This window comes from Monodelphis domestica, chromosome 3 (assembly GCF_027887165.1).
Source record: "Monodelphis domestica isolate mMonDom1 chromosome 3, mMonDom1.pri, whole genome shotgun sequence".
NCBI lineage: Eukaryota > Metazoa > Chordata > Mammalia > Didelphimorphia > Didelphidae > Monodelphis > Monodelphis domestica.
Window position 1 is genome coordinate 23,050,093 of NC_077229.1, and position 21,343 is coordinate 23,071,435.

At 42.2% G+C, this 21,343-nt stretch overlaps 1 protein-coding gene across 1 annotated transcript in view; it reads left to right on the forward strand.

Annotated features, from left to right (window-relative positions):
- The window catches only part of TTC28 (tetratricopeptide repeat domain 28), a 654,492-nt gene that overhangs the window by 336,381 nt on the left and 296,768 nt on the right, over positions 1-21,343 (forward strand). The window lies entirely within an intron of this gene.

Sequence of the window (21,343 nt, forward strand, 5' to 3'; positions counted from 1 at the left end):
GAAAATGATTGACCTTGGGTCACATGGTTAGGGAGCTTCCCCATTGGAGGCAGAGCCCAGGTCTTCTCTCTCCTCATTCAGCACTGAACTCTTAAGGAAGAGGCAGGAACAAGGACTTCTCTAGTTCCTGTTATGGGCCGGATGCTTTCCAAATATTATCTTTGCAACTGTAGGAGGCAGGACCTAACATGATCCCCACTTACAGATGAGAAAACCGAAGCCGGCAGAGGTGAGCCAGCTCGCCCAGAGTCACACAGCCAGCACGTGTCCAAGGCTGGATTTGAACTTGGGGCTTCTTGAGTCCAGGCCCGGGCTCTGTTAGAGGAGAGTCATTCCCAGAACGGGCTGCATTGTGACGCACACGCGCCTCTCTTCCCTTGACCCCAGACGCAGTGTGACTGCTTTCAGGACGTGCCCCCTCCTCCCTCTCCTGCGCAGATGGATGGGCGTCGCTTTAGTGTTTATGGCGGATCTGGATGATGCCCATCTGCTTAGTAGCAATCGGTGGAGATGCTGTGATGTCCATTTAAAATGTTGTGAGGCCTCAAAACTTCTGACATTTAAAGTGCTTTGAAATTTTCATGAAGACACAAAGTTCACGTGCCTCTTGCAATGACAGCAGTTTGGAGGCAGTTTAATTGAGCAGGCTGGAAAGAGACGACCTGGGGCTGCCCAACTCTGCCTCGGCCGCTTCCTTTTGTGGCCGCTTCGCCGACAAACCCTCGGAGACTTCCCGACGCTCTTCCCTGCTTTTACAGTGGCACTAATGGCTGGCGTCCTGGCTGACAGGCCTTCTGCCCAGGCCGCTGACAGCGGTCGGAAAGCGAGTGTTTCCCGTGACAGGAACGGCGCATTATTGATATTTCTTCTCTCGAGCCCCGCGGGTACCCCTTGTGTGCTGCCTCCTGCAGCCTCTTCATCAGTGATTGTGCAAGGGGCGAAATGTCAAATGGCATCACCCCGGGGGCACCTTTCAAGAGTGACCGTCTGGGAACCTGCCCTTCAAAGCAACGCCGAGCTGTCACTTCCCTGTCGTCCGGTCACTTTGGTTTCCAGCTGGCATGTTTAAAGAGCTTGACATTTTGCTTTCTCGGGGTTCGTTTGAGTGATGGGCCAAAGGCCATCGATGGCTGAAGGCTGGTCTGTAATGGCCGAGCAGCAGAGAAGAGGGAAAGAGCCGACACCAACACGGGCTCTGAACCTCATAAATAACGGAACGTTTCCTGTTCCTGGCATTGAGGCGGGCGAGCACTTTGACCCTCACTAAGTGCCTTGATTTTTTCCCCATAGGATCATGGCTATAATAGTATCAGCTTTTTATCCACTTTGCAGGTGAGTGTGAATTCTGAAAGATGAGGAGATGCAGATATGAGGCCCCCATTTACCAATGCAGATTGCTTCCATCTGCCAACATGGCCCGTTTTTATTCTTCATCTGTGCAATCAATAAGTATTTATTAAGTGCCTGCTATATACCAGCACCATGCTAGGTATTAAGTATTCAAAGACTTAATCTCAAGAATTAAGGATTCCCCCGAGCTTCAGAGAAGCTGTAAAGACCTTCCCCTGGGTCACTGAGTCGTGGATGTCAGAAGTAGGGTGTGAAATTCTGGAGGGCAATTTGGAACTATGCCCAAAGGGCAATAAAAGACTGCCTGCCCTTTGATCCAGCCATAGCACTGCTGGGTCTGTACCCCAAAGAGATAATAAGGAAAAAGACTTGTACACGGATGTTCATAGCTGCGCTCTTTGTGGTGGCCAAAAATTGGAAAATGAGGGGATGCCCATCAATTGGGGAATGGCTGAACACATTGTGGTATATGTTGGTGATGGAATACTATTGTGCTCAAAGGAATAATGAACTGGAGGGATTCCATGTGAACTGGAATGACCTCCAGGAAGTGATGCAGAGCGAGAGGAGCAGAACCAGGAGAACATTGTACACAGAGACTGATACATAGTGGTACAATCGAAGGTGATGGACTTCTCCATTAGTATCAATGCAATCCCTGAACAATCTGCAGGGATCTAAAAAAAAATACTACCCACAAGCAGAGGATAAACTGTGGGAGTAAAAACACCGCTGAAAAGCAACTGCTTGACTACAGGGTTGGAGGAGATAAGACTGAGGAGAGACTCTAAATGAACACTATAATGCAAATTCCAACAACAGGGAAATGGGTTCGAGTCAAGAACACATGTGATAACCAGTGGAATCATGCGTCGGCTATGGGAGAGGGAAAAGGGGGGGGGAGGAAAAGAAAACGATCTTTGTTTCCAGTGAATAATGTATGAAAACGACCAAATAAAATAATGTTTAAATAAAAAAAAAAGAAGTAGGGTGTGAAGCCGTCTTCTTTGCTACAAGTCCAGAATTCTAGTTCCTGACTCCAAACTCTTGCCTTACTCTTATCTGCTCCTCCACGCTGCCTCTGTGCCTCTGACAGTTCTTCACTGTCATTCAGTCAAAAATTTTCATTATTGCAGTTGATATGAGAATCGGTTAAAGAAACCAGGGATTTGTAACTAGGAGACGACAAAACTTGAGAAAGGGAGAAGATACCTGATCACATTCTTTAAATAGCTGAAAGCTGATCATATGGAAAGGGTAAGAGTTAGGGGCCCAGATTTCAGGTCACTGTAAGAAAGAACTTTTTAGCAACTGGAGATAATCATCCCTGGAATGAGCCATCTAATGCTCGTGACTATAAATAGACAACTGCGATTAATGATGAAGACAACCTCTAAACTCAGTTATTCTGGAAATATTGCCTAATGGAGATAAGCCTCATTCATCATTTTGGCCTCTCAAAAGCCTTCTGTTTCTTTATAGTCATAAAGACATTTAGATCTTTTTTAGATGCCACCTCCTCCTCTCAGCCTTCCCTTCTCTCCTTCTTCACATTACCTTATATTTACTTATTTATGGACTTCCTGATTCTCCCAGTCCCACCATGAAGTCCTTGAAGATGACAGTAGGGTTCAAATTACACAGTTCCAGTTTAAATTAGATTTTTGCTCACCAGAAACAATGATGGCTTACATTGAACCCAGCCACTGGGATTACTTCCTCAGCTCCTGCTAACAATAGCAAGACAGATCCTCAGAGGGCTGCTGACTACTCTGAGGGTTCTAGGAATGTCCCTGAGAGACTGAGCTTTCTAGGACTCTTACTAAGCCTCCACTGAGGCACTTCCCACTATCAATCCATTGATTAAATCTTGTTAGCTTTTAGAGAGACATATGCTTAGAAAGTATAGAAAGAATAGTTGATGTAAAACTTTCCCCCTTACCCTGGAGGCACACTCTTCTCTTGTACTCACAAAGTTCTTCAAGAATATGGGTTTCTTATTTTGTTATAGCGTGTAAAATACCGGTATATTCTTAGTTTCTGCCATACAGTTTTCTAATTTTCCCAGCAGTTTTTGTTAGTGAGTTCTTATCCTAAAAAGAGGAAAGGTCTTTGAGTTTATCAAATACTAGGTTGCTAAGGTCATTTACCCCTATATAATGTATATTTAATTTATTCCATTGATCTACCATTCTATTTCTTAATATACCAGACTGTTTTGATGATTGCTGCTTTGTAGTCCAGTTTGAGATCTAGATCTTTTGTTCTTCCAGATGAATTTTGTTATTTTTTTTCATAGTTTGTTTGGCATGGCACTGAATAAGTAAATTAATTGAGGTTGAATTCTCATTTCCATTATATTAGTTTGGACTACTGATGAGCAATTAATATTTTTCCAATTGTTCAGACCTCACTTTATTTGTGTGTGAAGTCTTTTGTAATTGTGCTCAGATAATTCCTGGGTTTGTCTGGGCAAGTACATTCTCAAGTATTTTATATTATCTAGAGTTAATTTAATTCAAATATTTCTTACATCCATCTCTTGCTGCTGAACATTGTTGGTAATATGTAGAAATGTTGATGATTTATGTGGATTTATTTTATATCCTGCAACTTACAAAAGTTATTATTTCAACTAGTTTTTTAGTTGATTCTGTAGGATTCTCTAAGTAGACCATCATATCATCTGCAAAGAGTGATAGTTTAGTTTCCTCATTGCCTACTTTAACTCCTTTGATTTCTTTATCTTATTGCTAAAACTAGCATTTTTAATACAATATTAAATAATGGTGGTGATAATGGGCATCCTTGTTTCACCCTTGATTTTACTGGGAAGGTTTCTAACTCATCTCCATTACAGATGTTATTTGCTGCTGGTTTTAGGTAGATACTACTTAATATTTTTTGAGGGGGAGATTTTATTTAATTAATTAATTAAAAAGTTTTTGCCATGGTTACAAGATTCATGTTCTTTCCCTCCCCTCCCCCATCCCATTCCCATAGATCATTCGCAATTCCACTGGATTTTATATGTGTCATTGATTAAGACCTATTTTCCTATTATTGATATTTATTCTAGGGTGATTATTTAGAGTCTACATCCCTAATCATATCCCCATTGACCCATATGATCAAGCAGTTGTTTTTCTTCTGTGTTTCTGCTCCCACGGTTCTTTCTCTGGATATGGATAGTGTTCTTTCTCATAAGTCCTTCAGAATTGTCCTGGCTCATTGTGTTCTGCTAGTAGAGAAGTCCATTACATTAGACTGTACCACACTGTATCCATCTCTGTGTACAACGTTCTCCTGGTTCTGCCCCTCTCACTCTGCATCACTTCCTGAAGGTCGTTCCAGTTCACATGGAGTTCCTCCACTTAATTATTCCTTTAAGCACAATAGTATTCCATCACCAACAGATACCACATTTTGTTCAGCCATTCCCCAATTGAAGGGCATCCCCTCATTTTCCAATTTTTTTGCCACCACAAAGAGCACAGTTATGAATATTCTTGTACAAGTTTTTCCCCTTATTATCTCTTTGGGGTATAAACCCAGCTGGGTCAAAGGGCACACAGTCTTTTATCACCGCAGTCAGGGTCCAGCCTCACTTGCGACTCCAGGGTTATTGACAGGTGGCAAACTATAAGTCAAAATAAATAAAATAAAAATAAATAACAAATGGAAGACACCTTAATCATAATGGCCATGGGATTGCTTTGCATCTCAGCTGCTCCACTATCCTGATGTCTGATCTTTATTTTTATACCCATTTTCTTGGCATGCAGATTATATTATCTAACACACATGTTCAAAGAGAGATAATTGGAAAAGTGATACATTAATTTTTAACAAATCACTTGATTAACATTCTATATTTTTGTATTGCGATTACAGACAGAATACAAGATAAATTATTTTGTCACAGGTGGCTTACTAGGGAATTTGAGTTACTGATTTGTGTAATTGAGTCACTGAGGCATATTGAAGCTTAGTGTACTTGTACTGTACCTGTATGTATTGTATGGGCCTCTATGATTGATCTGTGTGCTGGCTTCATGAGAACGTTTTGGGCTTGGGCTGTAGCTGTGGTTTTGCTGGGAAGTATGTACCCAAGTAAAAGTTAACCCATGATAGCCTTTTGGGGATTGGGTTTGAGGGTCTGATCTTTTGGTGATGTTTTGGGGAATAAGGGTACATGTGTTTTGCTCTTGCATTATTTCTTTTGAGACTAGGGGGAATAATAATCATGTCAATTCATAGGTAAGGGGCATTGATGAAAGAAGCCATGTAAAAGGGGTTGGGTGGGCAATCACATCTCGCCAAGGACCACTCTGTGGTCTCCCCAGCTACCACATGTGACTCTATCAGGGCGTCGTGGTCTGATGGCTCCCAGCATTTTATCACCCTTTGAGCATATTACTTATCATTTTAAGGAATGGCCCATTTATTCTTATGCTTCCTAGTGTTGTTTTTTTTTAATAGGAATGGGTACATAGTATTGAGTCTAGAGAGGAAAGTAAGAGTTAAGAAAAAGTAAAGTGCAATATAGTTAGATATGTGTAGGAGACACGTGTGGCAAACACGAACCTCGTGACTCCTGCTTCTAGATGTTCTTTTTTCCTTCATGGAGTCCTTGTGAAATTTGCTTAGTTATGACACCCTGCTGAGAGGGCCATCCCTGCACCTTCTGGGACATACGCTTCCAGGAACTTGCCCTGGACCTTGTCCTGTCCACAGGATGGCTTCCTGAACACCCCTCTCTTTTGGCTACTGCTTGGTCAAGTCCTAGCTTCTATGCCCATCACTGCTGGCTCTAGTAGACACTGCCACTACCTGGGGGGTCAGTGGGACTGCTGAACAGAGCTCTGATGGGACTTTGTAGAGCTCTCAAACTCATTAGGCCACTTAGGCACTCCCATCTTAGAATGCTGATTCACCTAAGTTCAAGGAAGAGTAGGACAAAATGAACAGAGGGACCGTGTGCTCACACACATGGCAAACAGCTGCAGCTCAGAATTCTCTTCTCTCAAAAAGAAAGACTGAGAAATGGGCAGGTCAGACCTTCTGCATAGTGTTAGTTCTGACCGTGGTAACTCCTGAGATCAGTTCTTCCAATTGGAACATGACTCATCCTTACATAGCCCCAGCCTACCCCCAATCCACTCCTGGCCATAGGCAGGATCCCCAAGAGCTTGTATGACCTGCTCACAGTCATGAGCTAGGAAAGACCAGAACTGGGAGCTGAATTCAAGACTCTAGGTCCAGGGCCCTTCAGGCTGTATGATGCATTTCCCAAGATGTCTTGCTTTGGTCCTAGCCTTCTAATCTCTCTTTGCTAGAGAAACATCCCTAGACAATGAAATACTTTATCTTGAGAGTAGGCTCCTAGGTTTTAGCATTGTCTTAGTGCAGGATGTACTTAATCTGGTAGGTTTCATTTAGGAGTATGCTGGTAAATGTTTAACAATCCACTCTCCAAGAAATAAAATGTGCCCACTATACACTTTTATGTTTAATTTGCATTATTAATATTTTCGTCACCACTTTATTAAGTGTAGAGAATCAACAAAACAATAAACCAAGCCTCAATTTGTGGTGTTTGCTGTTTTCTGAGATGTAAATGCTCACACTGAAAATTTAACAACCAATTCTCTTAGCTGGCTTCCCATACCCTTGTTTTTGTCTCTTTCCCAAATATTTCAGAAAGCTTAGGTGGAAACGCACAGGGACTCTACCAAAAAACTGAATTCAACCAAACAACGAAAACAAGCAGAATGTTTACACATACACAGAAGGAGAGACGAGATAAAGAATGAGATTTTTAGACAAGAAAAATTGCAAAAATCTTATCTGTTTATGAGGATAGTTGGATATAATTCTGACTCAAGGCAGAGGAATATACTAAATGACCTGAATTCTATTGTTCTTGGATTTTGTTGTCATCATGGTAGTTGTCGTCATCATCATCATCATCATTGTTTTTTTCGTTGTCATCATCCAGGAGGACCAATGGCATCACAGGATGATGTCTTGACTTGTTCATGAGTTGAATTGAAGTGAGGCAGAGAGAGGTGCCCAAATTCATCAGCCTTATTCTCTTTTGTGTTGTTTTTAGAAAAGCAGTTCCAACTGGTACCCTGCACAAGTGTTTGAAAGGGAGATTAAGCTTTGGGGAGATTAGAAACATCCGTGTATCTAAGAAACTAATGTCTTTGTGTTGATGTTTTCTCTTAAACATGAGAAACAAAATGAGTTACTTTACTGAACACTTATCATTGCTTCTGTCTAAAGCCTTTGGCTTGGAACAAGCTGGGGCAGGCCGATCAAGGTCATTGAGGACCCCTCAGCTGCCCTGGGCAAGCTGAGAGCTTGGGAAGAGCTGGGGGGGGGGGGGGGTGCAGGTAGCAGAGAGGACGCTGGCTCATTGCTCTGGAATTCCATGGTCCCACACATTGGGTGAGTACTTTTAGGAGGTCATTATTAGTACTGGGGAGGCAATTCCTTTTTTCCCCTCTCTGTGTGAGGTTTTTTTGAGTCTAGATTTGGAAGTTCTATTAACTAGCTTTTTATTGGCCCTCGTGAGATGTTTTCTTTTGTGATTCCAAATGTTTGTGGCTGCTCTGAGTTTTTCTTTTTAATTTCAGTTCCTGTGATATTGGGACCAGCTGGCTAAAGTTATTTTATGTCTTGTTGCAGGAAGGTATTAAAACCAAACTCTGTTGAGCAAAGGTTCAATCATTTCTTTTGCTATTCTTACTCTTAAAAGAAATATTCAGTTTGATTCTTCACTCCTGGCTCCACAGGATATAACAATATACTTTTTTGAAGCTAGTAGAATGGGAAACTCTCCCTCTGACATCCTTATGGGGAGTAAGATTATTTTTCTGCCCTAGTAAAAGACTTAAAAAGCAAAGCTTGGATGCTAGAATTTGAAAGGATGTTTGAGCATATAGTGAAAGGTCAATGGGATCTTAGATATAATCTAATCAAACTACTTCTCAGAGTATAAATGAGAAAACCTGAAAACCTGTAGGAAGAGGAAGTGACTTTTTTAAGGTGGCTGTGACCAGAACCTGCCTCTTCTGATTTCTAGTCTGATTAGAGGGAAGATCAAAGATGCCACAGAACTGAAGACGGCAAAGATTACTGTGATGTTTAGAAAGGAGAAAAAGGGGGGAAGCTAGGTGATTCAGTGGATAGAGAGCCAGACTTGAAGATGGGAGGTCTGGAGTTCAATTGTAGCTTCAGATACTTCTTAGCTGTGTGACCTTGGCCTAGTCACTTAACTCCCATTGCCCAGCCCTAACCACTCTTCTGCCTTGGAACCAATACAGTTTATTGATTCTAAGATGGAAGGTAAAAGTTTTATAAGGTTTTTTTTTAAGGAAAGAAAGTGGAGTGTGAGTGATGGCAGCCAGCAGGGATTAGTCATCACAAAGCTAGCAGGGTTTCATCAAGAGCTAGGCACGCTGGTGTCATGAGAGTTGGCTGGGACATGCATGAAGCTTCATTTTCTGCTGCCTGCCAACCACAGGTATGTGGCTCAGTGCTGGAGGTGATGGACACTTGGAGCTTGGCAAATGCTGGGGCTACTTCCTGATTGCCAACTCTTTGCTTTTGGAGGTGATGAAGTGTTTTCTTATTGGTCACTGAGCATGAAGTGCCAATGATCTCAGGGCATTTTTTTCCTTATTAAACTGCCAGGAGACATCAAAGACCATGGCATTTGACACAGTCACATGGGGAAACTGGGGACTGCAAAGCAGCCCCCAGGAAATATGAGACACCCATTCAACCCCCCCCCCAGTAATTTTCCTTATTAACATTTTATTTTCTTATTATTGGAATTCTTTTTTTCTTATTATTATCTTTATTTTTTTTAAACCCTTACCTTCCGTCTTGGAGTCAATACTGTGTATTGGTTCCAAGGCAGAAGAGAGGTAAGGGCTAGGCAATGGGGGTCAAGTGACTTGCCCAGGGTCACACAGCTGGGAAGTGTCTGAGACCAGATTTGAACCCAGCACCTCCCATCTCTAGGCCTGGCTCTAAATCCACTGAGCTACTCAGCTGCCCCCTCTTTATTGCTTATTATTGGAATTCTTTTTCTTTCTTTTCTTATTATTAGAATTGCTATGATTATTATTCTTAGTTAACCAAAGGAAGAATAGATGAAAGCAACATGCTTACAGGGTTAATACAGATGTCCCACTCTGTCCCCCCAGAGTATCACCAGGATATCCCACTTACAAAGTTAAACCTAAGAATTCTTATGTACCCACTTAGATAGGACCCTCTTTTCTAGGCATAAAACTTCTGGCAAATCTGTGCTCAAAATTCCCCAATCTAAAACTGGGTCATGTTGATCCTACCCTCTGACTCCTGCACTTAGCAACAGTGCTTTTGTTGACTATCTCCTTAGGCCTTGTGTCTGTTGTTAGGATCTATGGAAACATATATGTTGAAAATGAAATTGTGTGCCAATTAGATGTGTGATCATGAGGGTATAAAATAAAGCCAAGCTTTAGCCATGGTGGAGCAGCTTTTCCTGTGAAAACTGTGCTGCAGGTTGAATACGAAAGCTGTATCCCATTCATCATTCCTCTGACACCGTCCCACCTCCAAGACCCCATCCCTATGGGAGGCAGGACCACTCTGCAGCATTAAACCCTTACTTTCTACCTTAGAATCAATATTGTGTAATGGTTCTAAGGCAGAAGAGTGGTAAGGGTAAAGGCAATAGGGGTCAAGTGACTTGCCCAGGGTCACACAGCTAGGAAGTGTCTGAGATTAGATTTGAACTAAGGACCCCTGTCTCTAGTGCTAGACCTAGTCTCTGGTTCTTCATCCATTGAGTCACTTAACTGTCCACAAAGGGCACTCTTAAGAAAGGGAATGAGTCCAGCATGAGCTGGGTCTTTTTCTTTGTCTCTTTATGCCCACAACCTCACTCTTGGCCCCGCTTCTTGTGGGGGCTCCCTCTCCTCATTCTTCCCCCTTCTCTGCTCCCTATGCCCTTGGGACTTGGGCCTATTGCCTTCTGTCTCCAACATAGAAGATGGGAGAACAGGGTCATTCATACCAAGAAAGGAAAAAAAATAGTCGTTGGCCTCAGGGAACTTTCCTTCTAAAGGGAAAGACAAGAGGTTAGTAACTAGGGCCATCCACAGTCAGTCTTGGGGATGGAGAAGAGAGGCCATTTCAGATAGGAGACCCCAGCTGCTTCTGGGCTGGGAAAGATCTGCAGCAGGTGGGCTCTGAGTTGAACCCTGAAGGGAGCCAGGGAGGCCAGGATGCCTGGCGGAGGCAGAGCCACTGCAAAGGCCCCAAGTGAGAAGACAACACTTGATGAGAGAGGAAGAGCCGCAGGCAGTAGTAGCTGGATATGGAGTCAAGTGGAGGAAGAATGGCAAGGGCAGAAAAGGCCAGTTCAGGGAGCTTTTAAATGTCAAATGAAGGAGCTAGTGATGTTTCACCAATAAAATATGTGTTTGAATGTCAGGACTGCCTTGCTTTTGTCTATCTTCTCATTTGTGTCTGAGGCCATATTTGAACTCAGGAAGAGGAGTCTTCAGGCCAGCACTCTATCCACCATATGCCTTATCCTCTCAACATTGTGTTTAATAAATGTTTGTTGATGCGCCTGGGAGACCTGAGATCAAATCCTACCATAGATATTTGCCAGCTCTGTGAGCCTCGGCAAGTCACTTAAACTCTACCATCTTCAGTTTTCTCCTCCATAAAATGGGCACAGTAAAGCCTACTTCACTGGGCTGTTGTGAACATCCCATAAGAGAATATGCTTTGCCACCTTATGCAAATCAAAGATCAAGGGCTTATTATTATTGCATATAGGAGGTGGCTGATATTTGTGTTTTGAAATCAATTGAATCAGATAAAGTTACATAAGCTTTGTCGCATAAGGGAGTTACCTTTCTTCAGAGGCCCTGATTTCTTCAGCTGCAAATGGGGATCACATCACATCATCAGGGTGCATCATGCGCTAAATGCTGGACTAGTGGAGCTGAAGCCCCTGCCTTGTTCCCCATCCTACCATTTTGTGCCCCAAAGTACTGAGCTCATTGGTGAGACATCCCAGATGGTACTGGATGGCGATTGTTTGCACAATAATCATGTGGCTGGGGGCAATCAGAAGCTCCCAACACCTTTGGCCACTCTGTCCCATCCACAAGAGGACCCTTCCTCATCCAGGGGTTCCCCATACCCACACTCTTCCCCTAAGGATATTGTCAAACGTCTATCTGGGTAGCATTGCTGAACTGGTAATAGTGGGTGAACGGATGCAGCCTCTTCTTTGCTTCTCTGAGACAGTCTAAGGGCATTGGGCTCCCAAAACCTGGCCCTGGGACGCCTTGAACCCCTGGTCTCATGTTCAGTTTCCTTTACCAAATGAGGTGATAGCTCCCCCCCCCTACTCTCCTTGCAGCACAGTTCTGTTCTTCAGATGAGAAATGTAAAGCATTTTGTAAACGTACCCTATAAACATGGGTTTATTAATATAATAACAGCATTGAGGGGAAGAGGATTCTCAATTGGGTATAGAAAGCTATCTTAGCCTAGAAGAAAGCAGGAGGGGAAGAGGTGAATAAAAGGGGGTGGCTGATAGAAAAGAGGGCAGATTGGGAGAGGTGGAGGACAGAAACCAAGCGGGAGAAATAGGATAGAGAGTAAAACACAGTAATCAGAATGGCACAAACATTTTCTACAAGTCTCTAATGAAGGCCTCATTTCTCAAATACATAGAGAAATGAGTAAAATGTATAAAAATACAAGTCATTTTCCAACTGATAAATGGGCAAAGAATATGAACAGGCAATTCTCAAAGTAATCAAAGCTCTTTAAATCACTATTTCTGCAAATTAAAACAATTCTGGGGTACCATCCCACAGCCATCAGATTGACTGTTATGACAGAAAAGGAAAATGATGAAACTCGAAGGGTTGTAGGAAAATTGAGACACTAATGCACTGTTGGGGGAGTTATGAACTGATTCAGCCATTCTACGGAGATTTGGACCTATGCCTAAAGGGTTATAAAGCAGTACATATCCTTTGACCTAGCAGTGCCATTTCTAGGTCTGTATCCCCAAGAGAGAAAAAAACAAAAAGGGGGAAGGGCCTTTGTACACAAATATTGTGGGGGCAAAGGTTGCAAAGTGTGGGGATACCTATCTATTGGGGAATGACTAAGTTATAGTATATGAATATAATGGAATACTGTTGTGCTCTAAGAAATGACAAACAGGAGGAGCTCAGAAAAACCTGGAAAGACTCACAGAAACTGAAACAGAGTGAAATAAGCAGAACCAGAAGAACATAGTACAATGGCAGGAATACTGTACAGTGAATAGCCAAGCCATTCTCAGCAATTTAGTGATCTAAAACAATCCCAAAGGACTCATTATTTAAAAAAAATGCCATCTGCTTCCAGAGGAACTGATGAAATCCGAGTCCAGACCAAAGAAAACCTTTTTCACTTTCTTAATTTCTTTTGTTCAAATTTCCTTCCACAAAAGGATTAATATCAAAAAATTATTTACATGCTTGCACATGTGAAATCTATATGGGATTGCTTACTATCTCACTGGAAGGAATGGAGGAAGGGAAGTAGAGAATTTAAGACAAACTTTTTTTTATAATGTTGACACTGTTTTTACATGTAATTGGGGGGGGATTTAATTTAATTTAAAAAGAAAAAGAAAGACAAATCTCCACCATTCCCCACCTTTCAAGTTTACCACCAAAAATTGGGAAGGAAAAAAGGAGGAAAACTCCCAAACTGACCATCCAAATCACAACCCATGGGATTTTTAAAAATTAGACAGGAGCTTAATGTGTCTTTAGAAGCACCAAGTGAATACTTGAAAACTGTAGAGCAGTTATATCTAGTTCAATGAAAATATTGTTGTGCTCCCAAAGGCTCCAATGGATGTTCTTAGATGTCCAAAATGAAAAATAGATTCATTTCCAAAGCACATTCTTGGCATTCTTTGAGTCTCACAGTTAAAGACTTAATGTGTGCTCTATAAAAAGAATCTTTTGGAATTGATCAAATGGACAAAGAACCTGTTTCACCTTTACCACCAGGAATGTCTTCAGCTCCTTGGACTCCCCTCTGCAGAGTTTCTTTCTTACCCCTTTATTCTTACCCCAATGCTGGATTGATAGTATATTTGGAGTATTTAATACTTCTCTTTAAAGAACTGGCGCTAAGTCATGGGTGATATTTTTATACATTTTGTTCTTTATTTTTAAAAATTCTATGCTAGCACCCAGTCAGTGGTGTTGTAGAGCCAATTTTTTGCATCTTTTATTTTTCTTCAAGAATGTCCTGGCTCTCCCATGCTCTTTGTGGCAGCAAAAAAATTAGAAAATGAGGGGATGCCCTTCGATTGGGGAATGGCTGAACACATTGTGGTATATGTCGGTGATGGAATACTATTGTGCTCAAAGGAATGATGAACTAGAGGGATTCCATGGGAACTGGAACAACCTCCAGGAAGTGATGCAGAGTGAGAGGAGAAGAACCAGGAAAACATTGTACACAGAGACTGATAAACAATGATCCAGGACAGTTCTGAGGGACTTATGAGAAAGAACACTATCCACATCCAGAGAAAGAACTGAGGGAGCGGAAATGCAGAAGAAAAATAACTGCTTGATCATGTGGTTCGATGGGGATAGGATTGGGGATGTAGACTCTAACCAATCATTCTAGTGCAAATATTAATAATATGGAAATAGGTCTTGAGCAATGACAGATGTAAAACCCAGTGGAATTGTGTGTCACCTATGGAAGTGGAGTGGGAAGAGGAGGGGGAAAGAACGTGAATCATATAACCATGGAAAATTTTTCTTAATTAATCAATTAAAAATTTAAAAATCAACAAAAGCATTATGTGAGAATCAAGTGACTCTGTGGATTTTCCAATATATAGTATTATATACTCAGTATTTGTAAATTGTGTATTATATATTCTCTAAATCAGTAAAATTTATAACAAACTTAAAAAAGAAAACCCAGTGGAATTGCTTGTTGGCTACAGGAGGGGGGTGGGGAAGGGCAGGGAAAGAACATGATTCATGTAACTATGGCAAAATATTCTAAATTAATTAATTAAATAAATAAAAATAAAAAGATTAAAATTGGAAAATATAAATCCATATAATTTTTAAAAATGTCCAGGCTCTCCAGTAGCACAGATCGAGGTGAATTAAGAGGTGTGTGGGATTGCCTCCCTTGGGTCCAATCAGAGTTTTAGCCTAGCTATGAGTGTGTTTTAATTTCTCAGACATGATTGTAATATTAGTCTTCATTCTCAGTTCCTTTCCTGTCATGGCTAGCTTCCATTCCTAGATTGTTCCCAGGATCTACCTTCAGATCGAAGGACAATTCACTATGTAAATATGACGTGCTTCTTGAATTGTTTTATGGCAAAGTTGTGGTATGAATCTTACCATGAAATTTGCATTTGATTTGACCTATGCAAAGCAAATTATTAAATTTGAATTTTAAGCAGTACCCAAATGACCAGAGATGAATTACAAGTTCAATTGCCTCTGCTTTACCCAATCTTGATCAGAGTTAATTAGGTAATCAAATGCCAATTTTAAACCAATTTAGCTGTTACATAGAGAAAATACTAACGGTGCTGTTACATTTTGTTGATCATTGTTCTTAATGAACAAAATAATATTTGTGAATTTGCCTAATGAAATCAATATTTAAATTTGGTAGAAGGGGGTTTTAAAGACCAAGCGTTTCGGAGTGTAAAACATTTTCTAGATTAATTTTGATGGAATTATGTTTTCGTGTCACTGTAAAATGAAATGAACATTTTAATCAAGCATCGCATACAACTTCCCCTCATTAATTGGTACACAGTCGTTGAACAGATTCGCCATATAAATCAATTAAATTATGGCTCTCGGAAGCCGCAGAGGAGAACATTTTCATGGTAGGGTGGTTACCTGAAAAGGTCCTCCTGCCTTTTCTTGGAAGTCCGATCACGTCTGTGTGGGAAGGCTTTGATTGACAATCACTGCTGTCGGAAGGTAAGCGGCCAGGATCTCTCCGCCCCGACAAAGGCGCACCGGAGCACGCTGGGAAGGGCTCGGAAGTCATCGTCCAGAGTGTTACGGGCCCTCCCCTGGTGGTGCTCATCCAGGGGAGCCGCAGGCCTGGGACGGGCGATCCGTCCCCGAGCTCACAGACGCTGCCTAACCGGCAGGGCCCAGGCGGAGGCGAGCCCGCCGGGACAGACCCCTCTCCTCTCCCCGGGCTCCAGGACTTCCTTCGTGGGGCCTGGATAGCACCTCCTCGGGGGTCAGGCTTCAGGACTTCGGAACTTCCTTCAGAGGAGCAGAGACCCGGCTGCGTGGGTATCTGGTGTGCACACGCGTGTGCGGACACGTGTGACCGTCCCTTGGGGGCAGGGCTCCCACAGGGCCCCTCCAAGGGGGATGGACGGATCGGGAGGGAAGCCGGGAGTCCAGGAGGCCAGTGCAGAGAGCGGTGGGCCTGGGGGAGCGCTGGGAGACGAGAGGAGCCGCCAGGGAGGAACAACAAGAAGGGCCTTGGGGAAGGCCCGGAGAGGGGCGAGGAAGAGGGATGGGCCTGGCCAGGCGGCCCGAAGCCTATTTTAATGGCCTGAGAGAAGGGTTTGCGCCGAAGCCGGAGGGAATCACCAGCCTGGCTTCAGGGTGCTCTTGGGCCGTTCCGTGAAGGATGTGCTGGCGAGAGGAGGGAGTGGCCGCAGAGGCCAGAGGGAGGCTGTGGGCGGAGCCCCGAGAGAGGCGCTCAGGCCTCGGCACCCAGGACGTGGGGGAGTCGGAGGCGATGGGAAGGAAGCTCATGGAGCCCAGCCCGGGTGGCGAGAGGACATTAGGGAGAAACACCGCGCTCCTGACCCGGGGCTGCCATTCACGCATCCTGGGCGCGCCGTAAGAGAGCCTTGACTCTGGGAAGCCTCAAACAAAACAATGGAGAAGAAACCTCCCCAGCTCTGCTAGGACGCGCTTCTGAATCGGCTGCTCACGGCATCCGCTGAGATCCCGAGGCACAGCTCCGGCTTCATGCTTGTTGCTGCTTCCGTGTTTTCAGGGATGTCCGACTCTCCGCGAGGCTACATCCTGGAGCACTTGGCCATTTCCTTCTTCAGTAGGAAACTGAAGCCCAAAGGCTTCGTAAAGTGAAGTATCTGAGGTCAAACTCGAACTCAGATCCTCCCGATTCTGGGCCCGGCCCTGTCCACAGTGCTGCCAGCTGTCCTTTCATGCCCATCTTCATTTCACATTCTTTAAACAAGCCAGAAAGGCAGAAACATCAGAGGCTGTGCCGGGGACCTGACATTTTTCATTTGTCTTCACAGAGGAGGGAGAGAAGTCGTTATAAATATGGCTTCATCATCTTTTTTCAGTAAACCAAAAATCTACCGTCTCTCTCTTCTCTTCTGCCTCTCACTGAAAAAGAAAGAAAAACAAAACCGCGGAACAAACATGCCGAGTCAAGCGAGACGTTCCTTTATCGGTCAGGTCTAAAAAGACCCGTCCCGCCCTCCTGGAGAGCAAGTGGACCACCGCCCTCCATGAGTGATGAATCCCCTCACCTTTGAGTTGGTTATGAAATCTGTAATACGTGGAAATGACATTTCCCTTCCTATCCTTTCCCTGCTAGGTTTTGTTGATAATATACAGAAATACTGATGTAGGTTTAGTTAATATTGCACAACTCTGCTGACGTTGTTAATTGTCTGATTCATATTTGTAGTCTTCTCAAATACACTATCATGCCATCTGCCAAAAAGCAATAATTTGGCCTTCTCTTTGGCTATTCTTATTCGCTCAACCTCCTTTCCTCGTCTTATCATTGGAGCTAGCATTTCTAGCAATTTATCATTAAACTAATAGGCATCTATTAAGTGCCTGCTTTGTGCCAGACACTATGCTAAATGCTTTACAATTATTACCTCATTTAATCTTCACAACAACCCTGGGAGGTAGGTTCTATTAATATGCCCATTTTAAAGATAAGGAAGCGGAGAGAGATTAAGTGACTTGCCTAGGAAAATACAGCTATTAATATTTGAAGCCAAATTTGAACTCAGGTCTTCCTGTTCAGTATTCTGCCCACCAGGTCATCTACTTCAATCTATAAAATAATAATGGTGATAATTTTATCATCATTACATATAACACTGACTCTTGGATACATTTATCACATAAAGGAATGATCCATTGTTCTTAAATTGTCTAGTTTGTTTTTTTAAAACAGAAAGGGTCTTGGATCTTGTCCAAAGCTTTCTCTTCATCTGTTGATATAATTACAAGAGATTGCTTGTTCTTGTTTTTAATATGGTCTATCATGTTCATAGTTTTTTTAAAAGTATTGAACCAACCCTATATTCCTGATAAAAATCTAACCTGGCCACATTCTATAATGTCTTTAATATGTCATATAGCTCCTATTAATATTTTATTTAAACATTTTGCATCAATATTCATGAAGGATATTGGTCTATAGTTTGTTTTTCTTCTCTGTGTTTGCTTTCCCTGGTTTAAACCATAGTTATATCACAGGAGGAATTTGGTAGAGCTCATTCTTTCCCCATTTTTTCAGATAGCTTTATAATATTGGAATTAATTATTCTTTAAATGTTTACTAGCTAGCCTTTCCTGGTAAATCCATATGGCATGGTCCTTTTTACTTGGGGTACTCAATTTCTTTTTCCAAGATTGGGTTACTTAAACTCTCAGTTTCTTATTCTATTAATCTAGGAATTCTACATTTTTATAAATATTCATCTATTTCATTTAGATTGTCAGTTTTTTGGGTACATGATTGGGCAAACTAGTTTTTAATAGTTTATTTCTTTTTATTCACCTTTTTGATTATGGATACTGATTTTTATTTTCTTTCTTTTTAAAACTCAAATAAGAGTTTATCTATTTTAATTTTTAAAAACTCAGCTATTAGTTTTATATATTAATTCAGAGTGGCTTTTTTGTTTTCTAGATATGACTTCTAGTTTCACTTTTCCTTCTGCTTTAAAGGGATAATATAATGTCTAGATTCTTTTTTTTTTCATGCCTTCTACATAGTAGAGTGGTATTTTTCCACCATTACATATTGTAGTCCACTCTTCTTAAATTATCTCTATCTGTTTTCCAGGTCTGTTGTTTTTTTATTAGAAACCTTCCATTTTTATCTATTTTTTCCAGACTTTTGAGTTTCTTTGAATGTGCCTTCTTGTCTCATGTAGCCATTAATTTGTAGTTGCTATTCATTCTAATTTTTAAGGGATCTGCTGCTTGGGTACATTGTTAATTCTTTTTCACTAATTTATTTCATAGCTCTCATTTATTTTCCACTTCTTTCCTTTATTTTCCAAAATGATTTTAAGCTTAAACCCCCCAAATCTTGCTTTATTTCTTCTAGCAACTCTAGTTGAACTTGTGTCTATGCGGCATTTTTCTTTGAAACTTTTCTTATAGACATTTTCTCTTTTTATTTCCTGGCCTTTCCTTTATAGTGAGAGTCTTTTAAAAATGTTTATTTGTGAGCTCTTCCAGCCTTATTTTCTGATTTTGGACTTTGCTTCACTGGAAGACTACTATTGGAATCAGCCTCTGGGAAACAGCTAGACATCTCTGCAGGTTAAAAGTAGCAGAATCAAAGCCTTCCTTTTGGCCTGAGCTCCCCACTCTGGTTATTCTATGCTAGACTTGAGACTGAGATATGCCCTGAATCTGAGATGTTCCACTCACTTCTGACCCTGCTTCGTGCCCTGGACTGCCGTCCCCAGGTTCAGGTTGCCTCCTCAGTCTGACCTGGATCTGTGACCCAGCTCTGGGTTATGAGCACCAGAGCTGTCAGTCAGCACCTTTTCCTGGTCTCTATATAGATTCTGAATCCCTTTCTGCTGAATCCGTGATCTCTTCTTGTCTTACTGCATAGTTGCAATCATTTAGACCCTGAGCTTGGAAGCTTCCCACCTCCTGTGTCCAGCTAGACTCAGTCCCCATTGTAAGAAGATCTCTCTGTCTCCGTATGCCAATCTGGGTTGGAAAAATGGTTCATCGTGATTTTTGTCTTGGGTTTCCAGATAAGAACTCGATCTGGAGCATTTTCTAGATGTTGTAGGATAGATTCCTTCTACTCTGCCTTCTTGGCTAGCCTTGTAGATATAGTTTCAGTCACTTTACAGACATTATCTTATATAAGCCTCACAATCCACCTGCAAGGTAGGGAGGATAAAGAATGATTGTCTCTTCTTTGCAAAAAAGAAGCTGAGATTGAGGGACTTACCCAAGGTCACATGACTATTAAGTGGGAGGGCCAGCACTTGAACACAAGCCTTCTGACTCATCTTGTCCCTTTTCCTCTCTACCCTACTCCCTTCCTTGGCTAAAACGTTCTCCCTGTGCTACTTCTTGGAGAGCACAAAATACGATTTATTATTCTTCCATCCATTATAGTTTACACTTTTCAGTTCCAATCTGGTTAAAAAAAATCTGACTAACAAGGACTCTATTATTCCTTTTCAATCTCTGGAACATTTTAATCTTCTTTGTGTGGTCACTAGAATCCCTTGATTGCAGGGCCTGTTTATTAGAGGATAATATATGCATAAATCACTGGTGACATTTCCTTTGGTATAAGAAGTCATGTGACTTGTTAGTCATTAATCTCCTAACTTCCAATTAATAAGAGCTGTGACTTCAGATTTGGTCCCTTCTAATTAGTACTTTGTCATTTTATATCTTTGGGAAATGGTGTTTGCGGATGTGGAATGAAGAAGTTTCATTTGGCAAGAAGTGATTCATTAGCACATAGTAAGACAGATTCTGAAGCTCACACTTCCTTTACTCAATGTAGGTTGTGCTTTGGAAAAAATCTCTGTTGGGGGAAAAGACCTCCGACGGCATTTATTTTCTCCAGCTAGAAGAGAACACGAGAAAGGAATGAGCGAGACTTTGGACATGGAGGAACGTAGAAGGCAGGACGTCTGGGATCGAGGGTCTCCATTCACATTCTAGTGCTGCTACTTGTGCCTTGGACCATCCCTCTGCCTCCTGGGCTGAGACTGCTTAGATGGTCTCCAATGGGGACGATAACAACAGACCTCTCAAAGTTCTGGGAGGGATTAAATGAGATGAGGCAGATAAAGTGCTTTGCAAACCTCAAAGTGTTAGCTGTCATTAGTAGTAGTCTCTGGGTAACTGAGGATGACGATTGTCTTTGTGCGTTTTCATCCATGGTGCATAGATGAGTGTGCACAAAGACACCTGTGCGTGAAGGAGATTTAAGTGGAAAAGCCGATGCACAGAGACAGTCCCACTCTCTCGGCGTTGGAAGCCTGGGTCCAGTGGCACAAAAAATTGTTACGTCTGGAGACTTCCTCAGCTGCATTGGGTGGCCGTGTTGTCCTTTGTGCTCCAACACACCCCAAGCACTCCACAGTGCCTTGCTGCGTTGCCATCTCAGCCGTTGAACCTTCTTGTTGGTTTCTTCCGTCTGTTCCACCGAAGCAGTCTTCACATGCTGGGTGAGCAAAGCCCTGGTTCACCAGGGGTCGATGACCCGATGGCTACCCTCACAAGGTTTAGCCGGCTTGTCAAAGCCGTAGCTGTTATTATTATTATTGCTAATATCATCATCATCTAATGACAATTCTAGCTCCAGCTTCAAGGAAATATATGGCTTAAAAGATTGAAAATAAGTTGTTTTTAGAGCTCTTAAGAGGAGAACTCTGTAAAAAAGTAATTAAATGTAGGGTTGGAGAAAGATAAGTTGCCTGGAAGTCGAGACCAATGTTCTAGCCCTAGTTCTGACACAAATTTGCTATTCTTTGCTCTTGTCTCCTGGTTCTCCCACATGACCCTTTGTCAGTTTCATCTGCCAGATCTTCATCCGGGTCTTGTCCGAATAACTGTGGGTTCCCCTGAGGCTCCCTCCTTGGCCCTCTTTTCTTCTC